Source organism: Lissotriton vulgaris, chromosome 9, assembly GCF_964263255.1.
Source record: "Lissotriton vulgaris chromosome 9, aLisVul1.2, whole genome shotgun sequence".
Classification (NCBI taxonomy): Eukaryota; Metazoa; Chordata; class Amphibia; order Caudata; family Salamandridae; genus Lissotriton; species Lissotriton vulgaris.
In genome coordinates, this window is record NC_141697.1 from 1,039,404,705 (window position 1) to 1,039,427,727 (window position 23,023).

Sequence of the window (23,023 nt, forward strand, 5' to 3'; positions counted from 1 at the left end):
GTGTGTGTTGCTCTGGGTGTGTGTGTGTGTGGCTCTGGTTGTGTGTGTGTGTGTGTGGCTCTGGGTGTGTGTGTGTGGCTCTGGTTGTGTGTGTGTCTGTGTGTGAGTGGCTCTAGGTGTGTGTGTTGCTCTGGGTGTGTGTGTTGCTCTGGGTGTGTGTGTGTTGCTCTGGGTGTGTGTTTGTGTGTGTGTGGCTCTGGATGTGTGTGTGTTGCTCTGGGTGTGTGTGTGTGTGTGTGTTGCTCTGGGTGTGTGTGTGTGTGTATGTGGCTCTGGGTGTGTGTGTGTATGTGGCTCTGGGTGTGTGTGTGTGTGTGGCTCTGGGTGTGTGTGTGTGGCTGGCTCTGGGTGTGTGTGTGTGTGTGTGGTAGTAATTGCTGTCTGCTGAGCTCGTCCGTACGGTACAATAGGTCTCACATTTGCGAGAGATTAAGCTAATGGCAATGTAAATGACAATGCCATTTATTTATCTGTTTTCAAAACCAACACATAAATACAAATGTTGTCATTTACAATGCCAATAGCTCAAACTTTTCCAAAGGCAAAACCATTGCATTGTAAATGCTTATTAACAAAGGCAAGATTATTTTCCAATGGATTTATGTGAATCTGGCACAGTTCGATCAACTCTTTCATCTCACAAACCATATTCTGCTTCAGGCTTTCTCCCATTGAAGCTCCTACACCTAATTCCTCCAATCCTGAATATATTTCTACTGGCCTTCACCTTTCTCAGTGGTCAACCCACAACGGCACGCCATATTCTTTTTCTACCAATCCTGTATATGTCACTTCTCCACATTTTTCACTCCCAAAACTGCCATTTGTTCTTCAAATACCTCCTCTAATTACCTGTCTTCTTGCTTCCTCTACAACGTCCTTCTCCCCTCCCTCCACTCTGTATTTGCTCTGTCCCAACACTCCCACCTGTCTTTCACATGTTATTCATGGTCTCTTCTCCACAGGCACAATCTCAACCCTGCCTGTCTCTAGCTCCCAAAAATTCTCCTCTGTTCCAATATTCCTTATGAACATCCTAAAAACCACGTACCTCCCAGGCAACCTCTCCCTCTGAGTCCCCACCTGGCGTCTACATCCCTTCTTAAACATCTGGTTCTCTGCATCTTATGATTGAACATTAAATCTCTAGACCTTACCCTAAGTAAAGATGGACAGTGCAAGTCGCCCTCCCCTAAGTAATACCCATCCCCCTCTTCAGACCTCTTGTACTCTCTGGCTCAGCAAAAGATGTCCTATCACAAGTAATTTCTCAGTTATCATGTGTGATGTCCCGACTCAAATAGTGTTCACATTCCAATCACCAGCCTAACTGGCAAGCCTTGAAGATAATTCTGGGGGGGGGGTAATTGCCGAGGAGCAACCGTGATCCTAGACCAGAATCCCCCCCCTGCCCCTTTGTAGATGTTAATCTCTGTGAACTTGTCAAAAGTTACGGAAACACTGCTTCCAAATATGTGCAAACCAAGCTCACGTCAACCTCCCCACCATCCTGACCTCCCCGCTGTGCACACCATACAAGAAAATGGAACTTGCTACTCTCATTGAAGTACCCATTCAACTCCCCAAAAATGCTGTGCAGGGTCACTTCCTCTTTGCTTCTGTACCCTATGTATAGCTACAGTTCAGCAATCGGATATTAATCGGAAAATGTTGACACTATTGTGAACTTTGACCGGAGTATCCTGGTTTGGACAGAAACCTGGTTCAGTGTATCAACCCCCCTTTTTTTGGACCTCCTTCTCCACTGTACACTTTCCGTTCTCGGATATGGCCATGATGAAATAAATAGTGGTGGAGTAGTAGATCTCCATAAGAACAATTGAAGCTGCAGAAATCTTCTCACTGGACTATAGGGAAGCACTCTTCTCCGGAGTCCCAAATGTTCATCTGCACACTATTTTCTTGGTACTCCACTGCCAGCGCTCTTAGGTCTTCGTCGGCCTTCCTGGTGACTGTTCTAAGGTTTAAAAGGGTGAGGATGGGTGGCCGCTCGTTCAGCTTTGCTGCTGCCAAACTTTGGAATTCCTTACCGCTACCGTTAAGGAGTAGGCAAAATCTGTTGTCCTTTAAAAAGGACCTTAAGTCATCTTTTCCCAAGGGGGGCGTAGGGTGGATACATACTGGTAGTTTTGTTTTGGGTCACAGCGCCAGGATACCCTTTGGGTGTCAGCCGCGCTTAATAAGTATGCCAATACATACATGCACAGATTGTAGCTATGCTTCTTGTGGCCCACCCGCCGTGTTTCACAGCATTATACATTTCAACATATCATTCCTGCAACTAACTCTTCAGTGACTCCATTGAAGCAAGAGTCCAGTTATAGATTGAATACATCACTCTCAATGCTTTACAAATCCACAGCTCTACACTGGCCGTGAAGCTGAAAATCTCTGGTGCTGGGAGCACAGAATCCCTTCTCCTGAAGCCTCCAACATTCATGGGCAATGGATAGAACAGGCCTCCTCGGACAGTGCAACAAGGATATGGAATACATTTCCACGAGGTCTATGCACCATCCCTAATCTGGCAATCTTTGATACGAACTCTAAATTATCTTATTTGAAATACACTTTGACCAAGACTGAGCGCTTCACCTTTTTGCTATCTCCGGGTACCATTGCCGAAGTAACTATGATTGGAATTGGCTGTTCTGTCTTGTTTCTTAATTTGTATTTGTTGTTTGTTCTCCGTATTTTAATTCATCCCGTCTTGTAAAGTACTCTGGTTCCCTTGGGTACATTTTGAAATACAGAAAACCACAAGCAGAATCGGGCATAGATGTTGCAGGGTGAAGTCTGTTACGAACAGCAGAGGCAGCTCCAGTATTCATTAAATATGTGAATTATTTTGCAGGAGTTTTATTATTTTTTAAATCATTGGCATTCCCATCTCTAGCATTTTTTAAACTTGGATGCAAGTACCATACCAAATGTGACCATATGCAGTAGTTTAAACTTGAATTGTTTTAAGTAGTCACAATATTTTTCTGCAATTGCTCATATTTTTTGCATGTTCAATGCTGTGTTGGGTGTTCTTTTCATGTAGTGCCCGGTGCTCAGTATTAGTATTACTTCATATGTTGAGACGGATACCTATAGGAATCCAGAAACATGTTTATGCTTTTGGGGGTTGCATTTGCATTTGTGCTGGTCTGCTTTGGGGCATCTGTCTGCCTGGTGTCTGGCTGTTTTGACAAGCGTGTAACACTAATGAAGTGCTGTGCCTTTAAATGGAGGCCTGCGGCCTGACCCGGTGTTGTGTGGGGCTCTTGTTTGTCTGACTGCAGCCATTTTCTCATTTTCACAGTTCAGCTGAAAACAAAGGCCCCCTTATCCGTGCAGCGAGCTTTACTTTTAAGAGCTGACATCAGCCTTTTCCCAGCAGGCAGCACTGCCGCGTTAAGAGCCCTCCTCGCGGAGAGCAGAGTCTGCAGCGACTAGATCCTGGTGCATGGCCAAGTAACACATTTTATAATATAGATGTCAACAGCGCCAGCCCGTAATGCACGTCAACAACTGTGGAAAGGTTGCGTGCGTTCCCGCCGTCCATATCCGAAGAACCTCTAAGAACAGTCAATTCCCGAAGCTTTTATTTGTTCAAAAGACGTATTGTCTGCTTCGAAGGAATGCAAGCACGACTGTAATGCAATTGGGCCTAGAGTTTGTATAACGTGCACCCATGGCTTTAAGTGGGCCGGGTCCGCCAGTTCCAAAAAGCAGGTGCTGAGACGGGTCCCTTTTGGGCTCACCTTCAGGGTGAAAATAATCTTAACTCTGCAGCAGTACCCCCCCACCCCCCCCCTTTACTGCCTTTGATGTAACTTCAAAGAGACTCGTTATAGTTCTATCACAGTCTCATCATTTCAGAACTGAAGCATTTTTAAAATATCCTATACAAGGAAGCCATAGTTGTTGCTAATTTATCTTATGCAATTAACAACCATTGGCAAACCCAGTAGTACTGGCTTATTGTAGGTGTAATGTCACTTGTCGTATTATATCTGGATGCAATGACGGGAGCAGCAAGTTACCGGTAGGTCGGCACACTATGCTAAGCACACATTTTTAGTTTACGTGTTTTAAGCCACGCCCTACATACGTCGGCCACGCCCCCTGAAAGGGAACCACAACCCAGTTTTTTTATACCACTTAAGGCCCTGCGTGCACCGTTCCTGGCTACTACTGCTGTATTCTGTTGAACGTAAGGAAAACGCTGATTTTGTGCTTATACGTAAATCTACACCCTTGTGCGTCCTGAGCGGGCCCTGGGAGAGGAGAGGTTGGGTATTTTTTCATTCAAAATCTTAGCAAATGTAGCTTTGCTGCTTCAAGCCCCTGCACTCCACAGACTCCCTTGCTTGGCAGGATCACCCCCGAGTGCTGCTACCAAAACGCCTCTGTCTTTGACAGCAGTTTGCAGCTGTTGAACGTAAATCTGGGGATTAGGCTGCGGCTGTAGATTAGTATAAATGGGCGCTCAATGTTTATTTTTATAACAAATAGGCCCCTTTTCAGAAAGTGTTACAACTCTGAAATCCTGCTGTAGTTGAACGTATCAGTGGTCCCTTCCAAGGGGCTCTCAAGCTGGTCAGGAACCCTCTGCAAGTACAATTGAAGTTTCCAGAACTTGGAGTTTCAGTAGTTTATTAGTTGTGTACCGAAAAGGTGGCAAAGCTGCACTGGTGCATGTTTTGTCCTTGTCTCGGTGTGATGGGCTTTATTTATGGTTGCAGCCTAACTTGTTCATCTGCTCCCAGTCTCGCCTTCAAAGGCGTATTTCTGCATATCAGTGTATCCATGCCTCATATCTTGAGTTTGTTACCGAACTTGGTACTTTCTGTTGTTTCTTGCCCTGACTTGTCTTAACTGCTCTCAACAGGTAAGATGAAAAGTATCACCAACGTTGAGTTAAGATGCTAGAGGCAGTGCACGTTGCACATAAGTGCCTCCTCTCCCTATTTGCCGGGTCAACGTTTATTTATTTATTTTCGGAGTTTTATATAGCGCTGAAGAAATCGCACAACAACATTCTATTTTTGTGGAATGGAAATGGAGTTCATGAATGCAGCTAATATCCCAGGGCACAATGATCAAATGAAGTGTGCTTCAGAGTGCTCCTGCGTGAGCACACTGTTGGAGAACTTGGAGCATACGTTCCCAGGTTCAAGTTTTGTGTCTCTAAAAATTGTATAGTGTCCAGACGCTGCATAGCTGCGCTTGCGCTCTTGAAGTACCCCCATTATTTGTAAGTCCATTTAGGTTCATGTTTTGGTCTGAAGATCAGCTAATTCCACTGCTTATGCAGCATGGAGCTTCCTGGCAAGTTGTGCCAGGACACACTGCTGCGTGGACTGCCACTGATACCACAGACACTGGCAACCACCAAGTGTCATTCAAGTCCAGAGCCCCTTCAGACAACCATAGAGATAGTGGAACCCAAGTGGAAGGCATGGACACTATAAAAGGGCTGTTAAGCTGTCTGTCCCATACCTTGATGTGCGCCCATAAAGTTTTGCACCAGCATAGCAATACTGTTTTTATTGCTCACTATTTTAATTTGCGTCTTCTCACTACTGCTTTGTATTAAGTGTGTGTGTGTGTGTGTGTGTGTGTCACACTGCTTGACGAACATGACCAGCCTCTATCTCTGTGCCTCTCTGATGGTGCAGTGCAGCTCAAAGAGTTGCATGCAATATCAGACAGAACCTTCTCCATTAACAAAATAGTCCTGATCCACTCTAATAAGCCCTATTGCCGACTGCCACAATCTACCAACGTAGATTAACCACTCTGTCTTCACGGGTGAGCTGGTCTGGTCCGCAGAAATCCTTATCAAAGCAATCTGGGGCACATGAGCACACTTTTCTAATGAAGTCTCTTAAAGCGGTATCCAGTGTGGAGAAAAATCAGTTGTCTTTACCCAGTCGTGCATTATTTACAAACACCAGCAGCAGTCTACTATAGAATTTGGCATTGTTTGATGATGTCTCGTTATAGTTTGAGAATGGTTTGTTACATCACTTAGTGACCGCACCGACCATACAGGTGGTGGAATCGCTATCGTCCATAAGAAAACAATCCGCATCTCAACCAGCTCTGATGCCAACCTCGCCAACTCTGAACACCTTCACTTCCAGATCCACATCGACCCCAAGACCACACTCAGAGGCACCCTCCTCTACAGACCACCAGGACCACGCGCAAAATTCAGTGAAGACATCACGGACTTCATCACCCCACATGCGCTCCCCTCCAAAGACTACATCCTTCTGGGAGACCTCAACTTCCACCTTGAAAAGATCAACGACCGCAACACCGCCACCCTCTTAGACAACCTCGCCAACCTCGGCCTTAAACAACTGGTCACTTCCCCCACCCACATCGCAGGTCACACTCTCGACCCCATCTTCACCTCTAGCAACCATGTCTCCTTCAGCCACACTACGGATCTCCTCTGGACTGACCACAGCTGCGTTCACTTCACCTACAACAAGCCGAAACCCACCATCCACCTCCAACCAACTCTACAAAGAAACTGGAACAAAATCACCACAGAACAGATCTCCACATCGCTCCTTCAAACCTCCCCAGCCCTCTCTTCTAACGCCAACGAAGCCGCCTCCAACCTCACCCTTTGGTTATCCAACACCGCCGACAACTTAGCACCACTGAAAAAACGTCAACACAAACTTGGCATCAAGAAGGCCTCATGGTTCAACGACGACCTCAAGAAGTCCAAGAAACTGTGCCGCTCCCTTGAAAAGGCCTGGAAAAAAGACCCATCCACCAGCAACAAGGACGCCTTCAAAAGCGCCATCCGTACTCACCACCAACTGATCCGAAAAGCCAAGAAAACAGCATTCAAAGATCGACTTGACAACAACGCCCACAACAGCAAGGAACTTTTCAACATCGTCAAGGAATTTTCCAACCCCTCGGCCAACTCCAACGACATCACCCCCTCTCAAACCCTCTGCGATTCCCTAGCCTCTTTTTTCCACAACAAGATTGCTGACATCCACAACAGCTTTGACAACCAACCCGGAAGCCAACCCACCCTACCATCAGCTGACCATCTTCCCCCCGTTAACACCCTTAACGCCTGGAACCCAATCTCCACTGAGGACACCATCCGCCTGATGAATTCCATCCACTCTGGATCCCCCACAGACCCATGCCCTCACCACATCTTCAACAAAGCAGACTCCGTCATAGCTCCGCACCTTCGAGACGTCATCAACTGCTCCTTCAACTCCGCTACCTTCCCAGAAGACTGGAAACACGCTGAACTTACCGCCCTTCTGAAAAAACCAACAGCAGACCCCACCGAACTCAAAAACTACCGCCCCATCTCGCTTCTTCCATTCCCGGCCAAAGTCATCGAAAAAGCTGTCAACAACCAGCTCGCCACCTTCCTCGAAGCCAACAAATCACTCGACCCCTCACAATCTGGCTTCCGAGCAAAACACAGCACTGAGACCGCCCTCATCGCAGCAACAGACGACATTCGAACTCTACTGGACAATGGAGACACAGTCGCCCTCATCCTCCTCGACCTCTCTGCAGCCTTCGACACAGTCTGCCACAGCACCCTTTTACAACGCCTCAGAAACATCGGAATCCAAGGAAAGGCACTGGAATGGATCACCTCGTTCCTCACCGGAAGAACCCAGAGAGTCCGCCTCCCACCATTCAAGTCCGGGGCCTCTGAAATCATCTGCGGCGTACCACAAGGATCCTCACTCAGTCCCACCCTCTTCAACGTATACATGAGCCCCCTCGCGGCCATCGCCCGCCAACACAACCTCAACATCATCTCTTACGCGGATGACACTCAACTGATCCTATCTCTCACCAAGGACCCCAGCACCGCCAAAACTAACCTACACGAGGGAATGAAAGAAGTCGCCGAATGGATGAAACAAAGCCGTCTGAAACTGAACTCAGACAAAACAGAAGTCCTCATCTTAGGTAAATCCCCCTCTGCATGGGACGACTCTTGGTGGCCGGAAGCCCTCGGAAAAGCACCCATCCCGACAGACCACGCACGGAACCTAGGCGTCATCCTGGATTCTTCACTCTCAATGAACAGACAAGTCAGCGCCGTATCCTCTTCCTGCTTTAACATTCTTCGCATGCTCAGAAAAACATTTCGCTGGATCCCCTCCGAAACAAGGAAAACAGTCACCCACGCTCTGGTCACGAGCCGACTGGACTACGGAAACACCCTCTACGCAGGTACTACCGCAAAACTCCAGAAGAAACTACAACGAATCCAAAACGCCTCAGCCAGGCTCATATTAGACATCCCACGCAACGAACACATCTCTGGTCACCTTAAAGACCTCCACTGGCTACCCGTCAATAAGAGGATTACTTTCCGACTGCTTACCCACGCACACAAATCACTCTACGACATCGGACCAGAGTGCCTCAACTCTCGACTGTCCTTTTATACCCCCTCCCGCCAACTTCGCTCTTCCAGCCAAGCCTTCGCCACTGTACCTCGCATCAACAAGACCTCCATGGGAGGCAGATCCTTCTCATACCTGGCTGCCAAAACATGGAACTCACTCCCAGCTTACCTTCGCCTCACCCAGAATCACCTAGCGTTCAGAAAGCAGCTTAAAACGTGGATATTTGACAAATAATCCTCCTCCCCTTCCTAAGCGCCTTGAAACCCTCTGGGTATGTAGTGCGCTATATAAATGTTATGACTTGACTTGACTTGACAAAATAAACGTTCAGAATTGGCTATAAAAAACTTCACAATGTGGGGTGAATTATAAGCATGAAGAATGGTATTAGATGTTCGCGGAAATCCAAATTCACGCCGTTGATTTAACGTGTGGCACACTATTAGCAATTTTGTGATATCGTCCAGCCATTTTGATATTCTGTCCAAATGGTTTCCAATGCTATCGAAAATAATAAATAAAGGCAGTGCACATTATGGAAACCCAATTCAAAATTGTATTCAGCAGTAGTGAGTGACTTTATCTTGTATGGAAGCACAGAAATGTTGATTTACACTTTAAATATTCCGTTCAGGATGTAGAAAGTAAAGTAAATCCTACATAATGTTGCACTCAACATAAAGCAAGTCCACAGCTGCACACTTCTAATAAACAGTACTATTGTTTAATTCTGCACATCTTGAGTTATATTTTAAAATTGTCCTTCAGTTTCAGGGTTACTCTGCATTCTCATCAAAGGCGCTGTGGAAGCAGCAGTTTCCAAAAAGGAACTGCCATACAGAGCTGTGTTACACATCATATATTTATAATTTAAGCGCCTCGCTACTAGGAACTTTAATATTCAAGACACCAAACTTAAAAACATATACAAAATGTTTATGATGCTTGTAAGATATTTGTGCCCCCTCAAAATTATTGTTGCACTGAGGGCAATGTATTTTATGTTAACATCAATTTGCATGACTAGAGAGAAACATTGTGTATCAAATAAGTAATTATTAATGGTTTTGTTTCCTGATGCAGTTGAAAGTTAATCAGTTAACTTGTAGTGTCTGGTACAGTGGCTTCTACATTGCACTTCATGTGCAGCAATTTTAATACCTTTTGTGCCATTTGAGCTAAAACAGTTATTATGATTGACCTGAAAACCAGGCAGAGATTGCCTTTAAGTTAAGTGGGTGACAAAAAGATGCAGTGACTTAATTCTAGTGGCTCGTATTGCATACCTTATGTTAAATTAAAATATCTCTCCCTAAGGAAGCTTCTGAAGAGTGAAGTTATTATACATATTTAAGCAAAGCATTTAGGCCGATGCATGTTTTCACACCCAAGATTCCCATTACTTGGCTTTTGATAGCTTATCTTATGTGGCATTTTTATTTTTTATTGTACCGGATATGAACAACAGCTGAAGAAAGAGAACGGTGACACCGTTGTAAAGCTGGAGACGAAATAGTGTGTGTGCTGCCAAAGCGGTGGTTTGAATGATCCTGCCTGCAGTGATCTATGGTGGATGCCATCTTCATGCTTAGGACTGCTTAGGATGTCCTTTGATTGGCCGGCCATTCTCCAGAATACCGCCTCCCCAGGTTGCGGCTGAACAACCCTCTTGAAGTGCAATGAAAGAAAACTGAAACCTTAAGGTTGTTCTCATTTAATCGTTTCCCCAGATGTTTCCTGAATTTTGACACATGTAACGCTTACTAGAAGGTTGAGCTCTTGGGAAGTGGGGTGTTGTGGATACAGTTGCTATAGACAGTAAAATCTGTGAGGCAGGATTTGGGAAGAGGCTTCTTTCGGTTTGAACTACTCAATTTTATCCTCATACCAAAATACTGCATCTGAAATACCACTGGAAAAATCAAAAAGCGGATTTTGCGCCCCGCAAGCCAACTTCCAGCGTACCCTCAACACACTCAAAGGGACCAGTAGGCCTTAAAGTGGGACATATAACGGGGGCGTGTTATTTGTCATGGACCATTTATGGATAGTCAGTAAATCTCATTTTAATACGTTTGTGGCAAGGGACGGTGCCGCTTTCTAATGCTGAAATCGGATTACAGGAAAGAGAAGGTCAACGCATGCAGCTCGGCTTTTATGGGAGACTTTTACTTTGACACGCCGCTTTTCCTTTCCAGTTTTTTTCCTGCAGGAGGTTGCTTGCCAAGTTTGGGAGGCCCAAGGCTTTCTGGTGGTGGGAGGGGACTGGACTGTCTTCGTGCTCTTTGGCAGTGACTAGTGAGGTTAGTGCATACAAAAAAATAATCTTTTTATTCCCTTTTACCCTTGCTTTTCCAAACCAGATGGTAACCCTGCATTTCGATTTCAGCTGCGAGGCAGGCGTGTTGTGCAGAGGTGGAAGCGATCGGTTTCAAGGGAGAGGCAACGCCGACTTCCCACTGAAAGTTATTTATACCAGGCCCGGCCTGTCAGTCCGTCCGCCGCGTTTCCAAGTGGCAATCTGAGCTCCTGCTCAGCTGCTGTCATCCGTTAACCCCGAGATTGCCGGCCATGTTATCAGGTTTGCTGCCGCTTGCATTCCACTGGGCCGCGTTTCAGCCGGTGGCAGCAGGCATTTAACTGCCGGGCAGGATTACCATGCGACTGTCCGGGGCGGGCGGGCAGCAGATGTGTTCAGACCAGTTGTTCCCACTGGAAGGCCTTTAGCTGCACAATGAGGGTTGGGCTTCAGTTGTTAACGTGACTAGTTATTGCATGGGGGAGAACCTCGATTTATAAAAATTGCTGTCTCAATTTCCAAGTTGTTCTGGCTCCCTCACTTCGCAGTGGCTATTCAAATTAATTCATTTTTTTCGTTTCTAGTTTATTAGTCATAAATATCACTTGAGAATCATGCATCGCTTTTTTGGGGCATAACTTTCTGTATATAAATCTAGCTTTGCAGAATTACGTATTAACGAGCCTTTGTGTTTTGGGCAATCGAAAAGTTCAATGTATATTTTTTTTTAATGAGGCAAAATGTTTAGAAGTGGGATGAAAAACTTGGGTCTCTTAAGGGGTTATTGCCTGTGTAATTAAGGGCTTGACTCAAACAAATACATTACATTTCTGTGGTTCTCAGGGTGTTCCACCCAACCAGTATTATGGTTCATCTCTGAGCTTTCTATTATTGCATCTAGATATATAACATGCCATCTGACATCCAGCCAGGTCTATTGGCTTTGTCAATGTTTGGGAGCTGTTTAAGATAAATTAGTAACAGTGATTTTGTTCTAAATCATTAATAATGAAAATGTGTACATTCTGAAATGAGGCTGTGAATTATACATCACTGAGGCCTGTGGAAGGTGGTTTTCAGTGTCTCACTCCCATTAAAAAAATAATAATAATATTATAAGTATCATGGTTAAAAAATACACGTAATTGCATAATAGTAAGATAACACACACTATCGATTCTGCATACTTCTAAGAAAGAGTGCATGAGGTCCTAAGCAAGCGGAGTATTTGTGGTGATGCAATCATCCGTTCAGGATGGCCGCGCAGGGGATTTAGATGCCTCCGCCAGCAGCACACAGCATATGAACTCCCTATATACAGAGCTTGTAGATGCCCACCCCCGTCCTCCATCCTCCAGCCCAACTATGTACACAAAATATAAATACGCTACAGGTCCACCATAGAGCACCCAGGGCTCGACTGAAACAAGTCTAGAAACACAAGTGCTGAGGTAGAAAAAAAAATACTTGCTCAACCCTAGAAGCGGTCTGAGAAATTGAGCGATTTGGGAGCAGTCAATGGCACCATACTGGCCTTCACTTCCACATTCTTGTACTTACTGGTTGAGCTCGGTGCACCAGCTCATGCGTCCTCCTTTGGGCCATCTTTTCCCTCTCTTGCTCTTCTTTTCTGAGGCGATCCTCTTCTTCCATCTTTTCTTTTATGTCCTCTAGCTCAGCAATCTGCTTTTCGAATTCCTGGCTCTCCTTTGTACACTTTTCAGTCGCCAGCTCAAAACTATCCTGAACTATTGAACCAGAAAGGCTCTCCGGCAAACCTCTGCTTCCCCTCTCTGTCACAACGGGTTCCTGGTGGATGATTGTGTTGGGACGGGCTTTAAGCATGCTGCTTCTTTGTGCTGTTTCAGCTGTTCTTCTGTCTTCTGCTTCCAGCGCTGGGTTTTAATCGCTGCTCTCTCCTCTATCTGTAGGTGAAATGGCTTTTGGTTTGTTGGACCCTTGGCCTTTTTCTCAGGCAAATATATTTGATCGAAGTGGGGCAGAGGCAGGGTTTCCTCAGTTCTTTCAGTTTCTTCTCTTTCTGTGCTAGACGTTATTCATCTCGCGAGTCAATGGAGAAGAGTGCAGGCTCTGGAACTTTAGGTTTAAATGGCACACCATATTAATTACCAGCTGCTCTTCCTTATGGGCAGGTCTACAAACTCTATTCTTCAAAGCAAATGCAGGAGACTTTAAGACAGTTGGTGAAAGACATTTCATCTCTGGAACATTCGCAACTTCCTCAAGTATTTGTCGCACAAGGCCTTAAATGAAAAGTGCTCATGCTCTTGGATCCGCTTTTCAAATTCCAAATTAAAGCTAAAAGGCTTGGTGGAGTCCTTAACAGACTGGTTATTTAGAAGGATCGGTGCCCCATCCAGGACCCAGTTATCACTGGTAACTGAGCGGTGATGCTTTTTTGTCTCCAGCTGTGGTGTCTTCGGATTAGTCCACTCAGTCATGCATTTCGGTGGTGATGGACCTTCATGCTGCTGTAGGCGGCTACAGAGGTGATAGCGAGATGGCATCTGCTTGTGGGGAGTCTTAACCTGTTTAGCTGTTAACACAAATGTGCTTGCTCAAGTTTCTTCCTCCAGTTTCCACTTGCTTCCTTGGGACAAGTTGAAGGGGTTTTGGAACAGTGTGGCCTCAAGTTGGAATACGAGCTGGGGAAGGAGGATGCCTCCTTATCACTGCAGTGAAGTCCACCTCTTTGAACTCATCACCTGGCTGGGTCTCTGGAAGACGTTTTAATCAGTCTTCAGTGCGGAAGTCAAGATTAACCAAGTTTGGTTACTTGGTATGTGGTGTTCTTCACAAGTTGGCCTGCACCTACAATAGCATCTTTTCTAGCTCCTACTCCTCTGTGCTTTTCAGTTTTGTGCTCATTGGTGTGGCTGGAGATACCCATTAAGGGACCATCTCTCAGGGAAGCCAGGAAGGGTTTCGCAGCGGTCGAAGCGCCTTGGGACCCTCCGGGTAAGTAGCGCGCTATATAAATGCCTATACATTTACATTTACGTTACGTTATCAAACAGGAATCTGCATTGTTGTTGTACTGTTCATTTAATGACTCAAAGTTGATGAAATGTGGCGCATCGAAGGAATATACCGCCGCTGACAGAAAACCAATGAAATGCCAGGATCAACATTTTGGTCACAATCCAGGTGGTCTATCCCACCGCATTGCAGAAGGCTACTCACCACCAGACGCTCGGTCCTCGCTAGTCTTCTCTCACTACTTTTACGTTCACTCTGTTAGACATATACTCTCCATCTGCATATCTTACCTTTTCATCTCCCTTTTGCCTTCCTGAATGCACTTCTTTGCATCTCCTTCACTTCCCAGCCACAAAACAAACCACGCACCCTTTCACCTTGTCATTATTTTGACAACTATGTACCCCCTTCACACACATTTGCAAAGAATCACAATTCCTCAGCCATAATGCCGGAACTCTCAGTGGTGGTCTGTTCAAAAGCCTGGAGACCACTCAAAGTGTGCACTATACCAGAGTAATATGCTACACCGGGAAAAAAAAATACAGAAACACATCGTCTTGGAAATAGGTCTTAGGGAGTGCAAGATTAAGTATAACATGAAATATAAACAGGAACACATTTTGCTATGTTCTGAGTGCATTGCTCCTACCACTGGGCGCTGTTTCTCCAAACCCATTGCTGAACTGAGCATGTGACCGTTGACCTTCATGCCCCTCCCCCACATACCTAACGTACCGTGAAGGAAGAGGTGTTCACAATGGCTAATTTTTTTGTTTTCTTGTAAAATCATAACTCGCAATGCAGGTTTTTTTTATCCTCAAACGGGATTATTTCAGATAGCAAGATGCATCTTTGTGGAATTAATTTACTCTCCTCGAAGAAGCCGGGATGCTTTCATAGTTTGGGGCGTTCATATTTCGTCTGTAAATAAAAGGCTTTGACATTTCCACCAGATAAGCGTTAACACGAGTTGCCAGCCATAGGTTCGCCCCAGTTCACGTCATCATCCGTTGCTGCTGGGAACAGTAGGTGTTTCTTCCTCGGAGCGGCACGCGGGCTGCTGGAATGTGTTCACGTGAAGCGATGGTTTGTTGCAGACCGAGCTCTCTCGGAATGGCACGCTTGGAATGGAAGCCGCCAGTGGGCCGAGAAACGCTGATGTAACAGATGCGAGCAAACTCCGAGAAACCGTGTTTGTGAGCGGGGGCGGCCTGCTCCAGGAAGCCCGCGGTGAACATAGTCTTACTTAAAGGAGACATCTTGAGACCATCTTCGCTCCGGGGACAGTACCACAAAACATTTTTGACTCGCACTTCTTGTTGGTTTGTAGCGGTTTTATATAGCGCCAACTGGTCCAGGAAGGTATTGGACCGTTGTACACGCGCACAAGTTACATTACAGAAGGACACGTTCATTTCTGACACTAAGTGATTTGCCCAGAATCACATGGTGTGGGGTCAACGCCGAGACTCAAATCTGGTTTCCCAGCTCCAAAGTCGGCAGCTCTGGTCGTTATGCTGTATGATGTTGTAGGTGGTAAGGTAAGGCAGTGCCTGGTGCAGGCACCTTTTAACGCTGTATTGCGAAAACAGGTTTCTGCAGGTGGTAATGTGCGACAAACATGATTGTGCATATTTGGTGTGTGGCATTTTGTTGTGGTGTTGCTGTGTTCTGTTGTTTAAGCTGCTGTGTATTTCTGCTGGATTATTGCCATGTGTTTTGTATTGTTATTGTGGTCGCTTTTGCCTTATTTCGTGGTTCTTCTCTTTTAAATGTGACATGTTACTTCCTGTGTGGTATTGTGTTATGTTCTTGTGATTCCCTTAGATAGGTCAACAAATGCAGTTACTTTTCCAGCTCTTCCGGGTGCTAGAACGGTGGGTTCAAGCTTTCAGGGCACGAGGAAAGACTTAGCATCGCTGCTTCTTGAGGGAGCCCTCTGGTGTAATGAGGGTGCAAGAAACGTCAACTCTCTTCGAGCAGACAATTTAACTTTAACGTTGCATCAAGACAAAGAGAATGAAAGGTCTTGTCTGGAATTGTGTACCCTATGCTCCAAAAGTCTCCGATTTATAATTTTGGGCAAAAATATGTTCTTGTGTGTGAAAGTTGCCTCCTTTAGGAGTGTACATTTTATCAGTAAGCAGTGTGTTGCCAAGGTGTGTGCGAAATCATATTTGTAAGCTGTCTGATAAATAATAGGAATATCTCTTCCTTCAGATCACTGCGTCTGTGTGTATGCATAAGATATTTCTGTAGCACAAAACTAGCCAGAAGGTAGGTGAGTGCTGTACATAGTCAAAGACCAACATAGCGTCAACTAGTAAGAGGAGAGGAACCTGGGTTGTGGACGGTTAATTCATTGTGATCTGTTCTTTAAACAGGTGAATATTCAAAGCTTTTCCTACATTTGAGCAGCATTGCGACGGGTCTTATTGCTACAGGGATGCTGTTCTAGATTCTGGGTGCATACATGGACACGGTCTTCTGCCATGTTTTTTCTTTATACTTTCATTAGTCTGCATGCATTCTTATGGTGCTGTGGCTTCAGTTGTGCAGAGATGCTGGTCCTCTCGCAAGATAAGCTAGCGTGCTGGTCGCAATGGCTTTGTAACGGATGCATCTGATTATGAAGATGGTGAGGGCCGGCTATGGGAGCCAGTTGAGTTTGACCAGAATGAGGCTGTCTCTTTATTTTTGGGCAAGGTGTTCTTTGAGATTGCTGTCAAGGGTGAATCCAAGTGACTTGGCATTCGGGGAAAGTTGGGGTTTGAAGCCGTCAAGGTTCGTGTCATTGACCCATATGTACACTGTTTCTTCTCTGTTGTTCTTCACTAATAACATGAATTCTGTATTGGTTGGGTTGTGCTTCATGTAGGCGCTGGACATCCAAGCGCTGGATGATTTGCATGCAGTGTTTGAGGCGTTGCATGTCTGAAGGAGGGAAGACTTTTGAGTAGCGTTTCGCGTATTGGAGATCCACGATTCCAACATCTATAAGTAGAACACTAAGCAGCTTCCGACAAAGGTTGAAGATGACCGGAAGCAGTAGGGAACCACAGGGGATATAAATTATTGTGAGGATAATGTGATGCAGCTTTTTACAAGCATTGGCACAGCCAATAGGTCTTGCATTTAGGACCTATTGGATTTTGGTAGTACAGTATCATAACAAAAGAAAAGTGAAATTATGCGGCCGTGTCATTGTGTTGATGAGTATGTGTTCACACCTACAAAAGAGATGGATCAGCCACTACAGGGGAGGCCATTGAGGAGCGACCAAGGAAAACTGTGGTGTCGCCAAAATCGTCATTCCCATCTGTGCCAAAGTGAGCACCCTAATGAAGCCAGTAGCTATAGAGCCCAAAGAATGTGATCATACTTGAAGAAACCCAGGGTTGAAAAAAAGTTAATTAATTGGATCAAAGGTTTCTCCATTTATTAGTCTGTACTGTTAGAAAGTACCGTACTCACAGATTTAGTAGTGGGCAAAACAAAGGGTGCCACTAACAGGGATGGGGAGAGGAGTTGGCCTAACTGCTAGGGCGGTCTTCCTCGAATCTGGGAAACTGGGTTCGAGTCTTGGCAATGACGCTGAACATCCTGTGATTCTGGGCAAATAGCTTGATCTCCCAGTGCCTAACAAAAAATGAATGTATCCTCATGTAACGCAACTGGTGCTGTGTAAAGCGCTCTGATACCCGATTCGGGTCAAGTTTGCTCTATATAAAACTCTGTAAAATAAATGTAAAAAATTTAATGTATTGGGATCAGACAGGTGTTAACTTGTGTTTGCAAAAGCACTGGCCGGCTGTTCTGTTGAACAGTGACCAGGAGGGCGGGTGTTGACAGGCCATAGGGTATGGTTGATAGAAAAGGGGCATGCTGGGCCTTCAATTTTAAAAACATGTACCAGACCACAGGGATATTGTGATTTTAAACACAATTGTTCCTTCTTTGGGACAGAAGCCCACCTGGAGTTCAAATGCTTAGAGAACCCAGAAAGAAAAGTGGGCAGAATTAAGGGCATTTCAACTACAGTGTTGAAGAATCCATCTCTTGTGTCCTTGTTGGCTTTAAACCCATGGCGAAAGATGTATCTACATAATTATGTTGCTCCCCACTTACACAGCGGTTTCCGCTACAGTTTCAGAATATCTGCTATTGGTATATAAGTCCCCACGTTTTGCAAAAGGAACACTTGTTAGACTAAAGTGCTTTGCGGTTAGAGTTTTGAGATGGAGAAAAAATATCTTGTATGCACTCTTAGGACCATAACCAATATTATGTTCTATTGGGTTGTGTCACCTTGTGTGTACTTGACGATGTTGTGTAACTATACTTACACTTGGCGGGGAGGGGAGGGGTTGGGCTGTGTGCGTGCACACATAGTTCTTAAATAAAAATAAAAACCAAGGTTGCTTTTTTCTGTACTTCTAGACAGGAAGTTGTCTTTTCACTTGAGCTGTTTGATGTGGGCGGGTTTAGCCTCTAGATACAGTGTGAATTGTAAACACTGCAGCGGGCTGACACATATCCTGAAATATTATTGTGTAAAAATATTTCTACATTTCCGCTGCATGCTGCAAGAGGACACATTTTAACCGCAGCCTTTTTTGCCATTGACGAGGAGATAATTTGGCGCAGGCTTTGTTATTTTTGTTGTATTTTTTATAAACTGAATTTTATTGATTTTTCAAGCAAACAACAATCACAGGACATTCCCACACCATATGATAAAAGTAAGCTCGAGGCTTTGTTTTTAAGGCAGATGATGTTATACAACTGAAAGAAAGGGATTTCTAGAGGACTTACTGAAGGAAATATGCCTTATAATTTTACTTTATGAAGGATTTTTGTCTCCAAATTAAACATAGTGCATGCAGCGACTCCTGTTAACAATGTTAAAATGTACTCCTGCATACTTTACAGAACACTAACATACTTTAAGAAGATTAACAGTGGATTATTGAATTATGATGGCCTCAGTTGGAACCAACAACCTTTGGTGTGAATTGTTAAAAAAAATTTAACTGTACACTACTAGACCAATGAGTGAGAGCTCCTTGATTGCTTGCTCGATCGCCTTGACTGCATGCCTGCACAGTCCAATGCATCAGGATAACTCCTTGTGTTTGCTGACCACTGCTGAAACATGCAGTGGTCTGCAAGGGGACAAGGTTGTCAGCCTTCCATCCTTCCAAGGTCTTTAAGTTCATTTTCCATTAACTTGGAAAATAATAGTTCCATTATTTGTATACAGTGCAGAGTTACAGAATGAAGTGCTATGCAGAAACAGACTACTGTTATCTGTTTCCGGATATTTTTCAGGCCTGCTGTCCTGCAGATGGCTGCGTGGACGTCCTCTCTCAAGGCTAGCAAGACTACATGCATCATAATATTTGAACGTGCTAAGTTTCTGGCACTCATAGTAAGTAATGTGCTCTACTATCTTCTGGGGGAAAGGGTGCCCACGTGTGTTCCTTGCACACTAGTCACAGAAAAGAATCTTAGTCAAAACCTACTGCCCTGTGGGCGGTGGCACCAAGGGCTTTCCGTCCATGTCTGTTCCCGCCCACACACATCGTAGAATGTCGCCCCAATGAATGGTGGGCTGTGTTATGGCATCAGATGCACTTTGTGTCCGCCTTCACGTGACTGATGCCCGCGTGGTGGGAAGGCTGGGCATCCAGCGCATGAGTCATACAAAGAGTGGGCTTCAAGGAGCCTCAAGTGAGAGGTTCAAAATACATCTCAAGTGAGGGGGCACTTTATTTGGAAGGGTCGTCAAGGAACCGGGAAAGCGATGTCCAGACACAATGAACTTAACAGTTTCTTTGCTTGCGTCATTTTAAGTGTAAATGTTGCCCTGATGTATTTCCTCTTGAGATTGTGCTGCTGATTATCAGCCCCCAGAAAAGTTTGGTACAAGAATATCAAGGGACAAAATATCGGATGGCAAGTGTCTATAAGGAAGTATGGATTTACTATTCATGACTCTATCTCTGTGTACCTTGAAGATGAGGTCTATGCAGTTAGGTCTCGAATATCTAGTCTTATCATACCTATTTCTTTTTTTTTTTAGGTGGAATAATTTGACCTTGGTATTGTGTCCCATTCATATTCTGGGGTCAATATTCAGGGTGCACACCAATTGACAAAGCCATCTAAGGTTATATATAAGAGCGCTACTTTACGTACACCACAATGCATTTATGACTAGTACCCTGAACGTACACCTCTAGTAGAAGGAAGATTGTCGTCTTGCTTTTTGAAGATGGCATAAATGATACCTCGTGTATCGTTGTGCTTGTTTGTTTTCTTTGTTGACACAGTATTGGGCTGTACATTCGTTAAGGTCCATTTTGTTACTATCCAGAAGTCCTGCCTGCACGCCATTTTCTCGAACGTCCATACAGTGTGTGACCAAACAGCACTGTGTCATCCATGCACAAAACCCTGCCACCTCCCATCATCGGGGGTACCTTACCAACATTTTTCTAGGTATATAACATACTGCCTTATAGATGGACAGTTATCAATCACAGGGCTATTTTCTATAGAAGCTTTCCACGTGACATAGAGTTGCTTGGGATGTAGAACCTTCCCTTAATTCTTAGCAATTCGAATTGCTTTATCTCTTATCCCTTTTTGCTGGATCTGGGCAGAGGAGATACTTTTTTCCCTCTAGTCTTGACATTAGCCAGGACTATATACATGCATACATAAAGGGTAACTGTAGCAGGGGCCAATATTGCCATCAAGGCGTTTAGGTGACCCTAGCAAATCCTAAGGCGCGGAGTGTGTTATAAATATCAACTAAAGCTCGAAATGGCAGTATAGGACCATGAATCACGTTACTCATCATGTGTTTTTTAGGTATTAGATTATTTTATTCAATTTGAGTCCTTTTGTATTAATTGTTCGCATGAGACTGCAGATTTGTTTCTCAATGTTTTTAGACCTTTTTATCGGTGTTAATGTGCTAACATTGAAAATGTGTTTAGTGCAACGATGTGCATTATAAATCAAATTTTAAATGCAAAGCGCATTGTAAGGAAATTAAAAACCTGCATTCTTAAACGTGTTTTATTTACTTTTGTAGTACGTTGACCCTAGAGTAAGTTTAGCAAGACCTATGTTGAGAAAGAAAATGAAGTGCAGTGGTAGAGTGTAATGTTTAAAATGTTTATTTTCACACACTAGGCATGGGGAGTTCATTGGAAGGTTATTGCACCAAGCATGGGGCTGCAAAAGTGAGCTTTTTAGGTGTGCTGATTAATGGTCTAAGAGCAGCTCTCAATTTTGATAGCATTTTTTATCAGCACTGTAATAAAGGCCTATTTGTTCAGGGAAGCTAAATATGATACGATTAAATTCAGCTCTGTGAATTGCGGGATATAAGTAACTGGTAGGCCTCTTTCTGTGAAATACGAGCTTTGAAACCACTGCCAAACATTCAAAAAGAGTGCATACTCATTTTTTTTGTATATTTATTTATATGGATTTTGTACTTGTATAGCATTCAGCCACACCTCTTCAACCATTTGTCAGCCCACTTCAGCCATTGTCTAACATTTCTATGATCGATGTAATTCTTCTCTTTCACAATGAGTACTTGCGTATAAAAAAGGAGCTCCTTTGTACAGTTTTACAAAAAGAATTTACAAATACTGGCAAAGTCAGAAGTTGACAGCCAGCGAGCGTTGGTCCTGTTGGCTTTGGCAATTTAGCACTGCTTGGTTTTCTTTTTTTTCCCCTAAGGTGGGTGGATTGGGGAGAGAGTACCCGAGCCGTGCATTTAAGACCATATACGACTTGTATATCCCTAGAGTTAAGAGAACACACCTGTTTGACCTGCACAAACATTTCCATCAACTACCTAAATACCCAGAAACGATTCATGTTGGGCAGACATCCGAAATTCCAACCTGGTAATTACCAGTTATCATCTGATCCTCCAGATATCCAAAATGAATTTTAAGTAAGATACACTCGGCAGGTTAGTGCATCCCATGATTGGCAGGAAGCCAGATGTTCACCCTTTCACAGTTTTCAAATAAGAGGTGCTATAGCAAATTTAAAAAGCAGTGGTAGAAAATTAATTTTTAATTAGGTGGTACCAGTTCCTCTTCTTAAAGAGAAATCTGTGTTTTCTTTCCTGTGCTGTAACTCCATAGATTCACGTGGAGAGTTTTACAATTCCTGGAAATGGGTGTCACCACTGTATACTTCAGACATAATAAGGCTAGTTCAAGCTAAACATGAGGTGGGAAGGAAGTGCACATTGTGCAAAACAAAATGGGATATTGAGCCAAAAAGAGCAAAGACAGACACTTGGTTACAGTACTTTGTCAGTTTTCTGAACGTTTCCGTACACACCAGCAATAATGATACAAACACCTATTGCTTACAATAAATAATGCAGCTTTTTAAAAGCTTACAAATGCACCCCTCCGTTAATTATTGCTAAACACTCCTAGTGCATTCTTGCTCTTTAACTCAGATTTTTTTTTATATTGTGCCCGTTTTTGGACCAAAAACATCAGCGTCCACTCCTCCCTGTCCCAAAATGTAAAACCTAATTTTCACCCTGGACCTCCCTTTTCAACCAGTATCACACAGCTTTAGCGGCCTGGTGCTTTCAGAAGAGCAACATACACTACTAAACCAGAACTACACAACAACCACTCTCAAAAGTGACTTCATAGCAGTGGGAAGTACATTGATTGCTTGGCCTATAAAAGAATGCTTGAATTTTTCCAAGTAGATGAAGTGTGTTAAAAGCTCATCAGTCACTTGTTTTGTCATGTATAATGGAACTGTAGTTCCCGGTTTGTGTGCACTCGACATACCACCCCAGCCTGTTCATCTTGAAATTGCTCTTCAAAGCCAGTGGAGAAAGGGAAGTAGACACTGTTTTTGAATTATGGACCTCTGGACATTTATCTGAAGGAACACAGGACCTCATTCATAACATACTTAGATTGTAATTAGTGTACAAATGGGTTGACATCATGTGCAGGTCCACATTACAGATTCACAGATTGCGCTTTCTATGTATGGGCAAATAGATCCGGACCACGAACATTCTGTGGGGTGGTTTGTTGTGACTCCATAGTGGCTTCACTTGAAGGTGGTGAAGACCACAGACTTGCCCATTTGGTAGTATTCATTAAACATTTGTAGGCAGTCTCTCACCTTGGAAATGTCAAGGCCAGAAACAAATCCGATTTTAAGGTGGTAATGGGCGAGTGAGCGCCTCCAAATTGGCGGTATGTAA

The 23,023-nt window shown here is 44.2% G+C and overlaps 1 protein-coding gene and 2 pseudogenes across 2 annotated transcripts in view; 1 reads left to right on the forward strand and 2 right to left on the reverse strand.

Annotated features, from left to right (window-relative positions):
- VGLL4 (vestigial like family member 4) overlaps window positions 1-23,023 on the forward strand; it is a 331,581-nt gene that overhangs the window by 286,637 nt on the left and 21,921 nt on the right. The gene's annotated exons all lie outside the window — the stretch shown is intronic.
- Window positions 12,215-12,785, reverse strand: LOC147692757 (targeting protein for Xklp2-A pseudogene; annotated as a pseudogene).
- LOC147692758 (targeting protein for Xklp2-A pseudogene) lies at window positions 12,784-13,648 on the reverse strand (annotated as a pseudogene).